The sequence below is a fragment of the Dryobates pubescens genome, chromosome 5, assembly GCF_014839835.1.
Source record: "Dryobates pubescens isolate bDryPub1 chromosome 5, bDryPub1.pri, whole genome shotgun sequence".
In the NCBI taxonomy this organism is placed as follows: Eukaryota; Metazoa; Chordata; class Aves; order Piciformes; family Picidae; genus Dryobates; species Dryobates pubescens.
The window spans coordinates 5751385-5755134 of NC_071616.1; positions in this window are offsets into that span (position 1 = coordinate 5751385).

Consider the following 3750-nt stretch of genomic DNA (forward strand, 5'->3'; position numbering starts at 1 on the left):
GACCTCATTGCTCTCTACCACTACCTGAAGGGAGGTTGTATCCAGATGGGGGTTAGTCTCTCCTCCCAGGCAACCAGCACCAGAACAAGAGGACACAGTCTCAAGCTACACCATGGGGAAGTTTAGGCTAGAGGTGAGGAGAAAGTTCTTCACTGAGAGAGTTCTTAGCCATTGGAATGTGCTGCCCAGGGAGGTGGTGGAGTCACCGTCCCTGGAGGTGTTCAAGAGGGGATTGGACGTGGCACTTGGTGCCATGGTCTAGTCATGAGGTGTTGGGTGACAGGTTGGACTTGATGATCTTTGAGGTCTTTTCCAACCTTATTGATTCTATGATTGTATTCCATGATACAGTAGAGGACCAAAACTATGGTCTTTGAAGCTCAAATAAACAAGCCAGGCCCAACTCCTAAGCAGGGGGTGGGGAAAAAATAGGGTCATATTGAAGAATACAGAGAATTCTCACATACATAGGAAACTGTCACCAAAATATGTAGCTGTAGAATGATGACACAAAAAATGTCAGAGAGAACGAGACTGAGGGCCACAAAACAGGGATTGGTCACGAGATTACTCTGCAGTGAGCCTGTGAAAGGTGATACCATGATGCCAAGATGTATTCAGCAAGATATTTCCAGCAGAGAGAGAGGAGATTAAATACTTCTAATGGTGATCTGTTCCTTAGATGGTGGCATAGGATTCTGTAACACCTATTTCATAACCAGAAACCTAAAAAGTGCAGAAAAACAAAGCCATTAGGGGTAACAGAGGGGAAGTGGAGACCCTGCCATAAAAGAACTGATTGAAAGATCTCCTATGAGGAGAGGCTGAGGGAGCTGGGGTTGTTTAGCCTGGAGAAGAGGAGGCTTAGGGGAGACCTCATTGCTCTCTACAACTACCTGAAGGCAGGTTGTAGCCAGATGGAGGCTGGTCTCTTCTCCCAGGCAACCAGCGCCAGAACAAGAGGACACAGTCTCAAGCTGTGACAAGGGAGGTTTAAACTGGATGTTATGAAGAAATTCTTCATAGAGAGAGTGATTGCCCATTGGAATGGGCTGCCCAGGGAGGTGGTGGAGTCACCATCCCTGGAGGTGTTTAGGAGGAGACTGGATGGGGTGCTTGGTTGCATGGTTTAGTTGATTAGATGGTGTTGGATGATGGGTTAGACTCGATGAACTTGAGGGTCTCTTCCAACCTGGTCTATTCTATTATATTTTATTCTATTCTATCATGGTTTGCTTGCACTAGCAAACTGGAGACAGAGTTAGGAGATGATTCCACTAAAATAAACACAGCTGAAGATGGCAAAAGGAGAGGAGATTTTGAAATGAAACCACAACATTGTACAAGAAAACTGAATGTATGGTAACTGTCAGCACCTTGAAGGTGAGCAGCAGCAAACCTTGCAGCAGGACATTAGCAAAGCCTTCTGCTGACAGCAAAAGGGGCTAGAGACGCCAGTCTAGGTGTCCTCCCAGCTCTGCACTTGTGGAAGTTACATTACCTGGCACAAGCAGGAGGTTCAGGTTTGCAGGAAACCCCTGACAGAGCTTCTGTAACACAACACTGCTGCTGACATTGAGTTATTGTCAGTTACACAAAAACACCAAACCAGACTGTTTAGGGACAGCTCTGCCGGTGCAGATGTGCAGGTAGGGTTACTGGTTTGCCAAGGGGATGAGGCCAGCTGCTGACTGACTATCAGGCTTCAGTGCTGGGGAACTGCACTGAGCCTGACCTGGATCCAGACCAAAGGCTTTAAATATTTATCCAGCAAAAAGACTCCTCCAGGTGAAATACAAGAGAGAGCCCCCAGCAGAGTGTCTCAGGCAGTGCAGAATAAAAGAAGAAGACAACTTGGACTTTTTTTATTTCTCCTGCATGTATTTAGAAGGCATACAGGACAGTGAAGTCAGCTTTACTGCTTGCAGAGTCTGCAGGGGAGTCCTAAAGTCCTGGTGTAGAGATGGGGTCTGAGTGTGGAGTGGAAGACACCTGTGCTGCTTCTGACAAAGGTTCATACAGCCAGTGAGGAAAACAAACATCTCTCTGTTCTGCAGACACACACATTTCCTACTGCCCTATCACATATTTTCATGGCTTAGGCTTTGCTTGCATTTGGGTTGATACCCTGCCCACAGCCAGACCAAAGCAAGTCCCTTTTCCAAACAGAAGTCAGTACCGCCCATGTGCATCAGCACCAGGCCATAGAAAGTCAGGCAAGGTATCAACAAATCATATTCCCACAACATTATGCTCCCACAGGGCTTGCCTGTGACAGCCAGGAGGGGGAAGCACGTCTCTAGGGGCTCTCAATAAATCCCAGAATCCCATGAGGCTACACAAGGCAGGATCAGAGGGACAGAAAGAAGCAGCAAAAATTGAAACTCTGGACACCAGAATCATAGAATCAATAAGGTTGGAAAAGACCTCAGAGATCATCAAGTCCTACCTAGCACCCAACACCTCATGACTACTAAAACCACGGCACCAAGTGCCACGTCCAATCCCCTCTTGAACACCTCCAGGGATGGTGACTCCACCACCTCCCTGGGCAGCACATTCCAACGGCCAACAACTCTCTCTGTGAAGAACTTTCTCCTCAGCTTGAGCCTAAATGGTCCTCAAAACCACAAAGCCAGCTGCTGTTCAAGCCACAGCTGCTGTTCACCATCTCTTTTCAAAGACACCCCACTCAGCACCATCTCCCATTTGCTGCTGTTGCTTTAAGTGATGCAACATTCCATTACAAATAATGCCCAAGCAAATTGCAAGCACTCCCTGCTTTCCTAAGGACTGTGACAGAAGGATGAGAACAGCTTACCCAGGGGCTTTAGGACTGTTTACAGAGGGGGTGGATGACACTGGTGTAGCTATTGAACAGAGGAATTTGACCACAGACCTGCAAGTAGAGGCAGGAAGGGAGAAAATACATGGAAGCTATGGCTGGCAACCATAACAGCACCATCCTGCCAGGCAAGGGCATGATAAGTGGACCACAGCTGATCTATAGGAGATTGAGGAGATGAGTGAAATACTGATCATCAGTGGAGGGCTGGAACTAGATGATCTTTAGGATGATCCCTTCCAACCCAAACCATTCTAGGATTCCTAACAATTGTCACTTCTGTGGTGGCAGAGCACCTACCATGCAGTCAAGCCTCCATGCATGCTACCAAGTGCTTTCAGCCAAAAGGAGCACTGCATCCCAAGAGCAGAGAATCCATGATTTCAAGATGCCTGCACTAGAGCACAACACCTCTTGCAGCGGACACTGTCGATGTAGTTGCAAGGGTGACTCATGTGGGTTAGCGAGACCTGAGCTAATGGTGCTTCATGCCATGCAGCTGGCCACACTGGGACACAAGGGCTGCCACCAGAGGACTCCGACTGCGTGCTTCCCAGCTTGTGGTTCCTCTGAAGCATTCTAAGCACAGGGATGGTGGGACGCTTACCTGGAGTGGATGCCCTTGCACCTGCGTGAGCAAGAGCACCGTTCTGGGCTCCCACTGGGACTGAGCTCTCTCTCTCTCACCAGGAGAGTAGAAGATGGTATCAGCCCTGCTCTCCTCCCCTTCCTCTTACGCAACTCAGCATGCAGGGGAGTGACTGAGGTCCCCCCCCCGCCCCCAGGTAGTTGGTTTTCACTTCCTGCACACTCCGAGCCTTTGTCTCCGCTGGACGCAGCTGAAAGCACACCTGAGGCTGAATGTGCAGGGGGACCAGCGGGACACCCCGCTCCCAGCGCCGGAG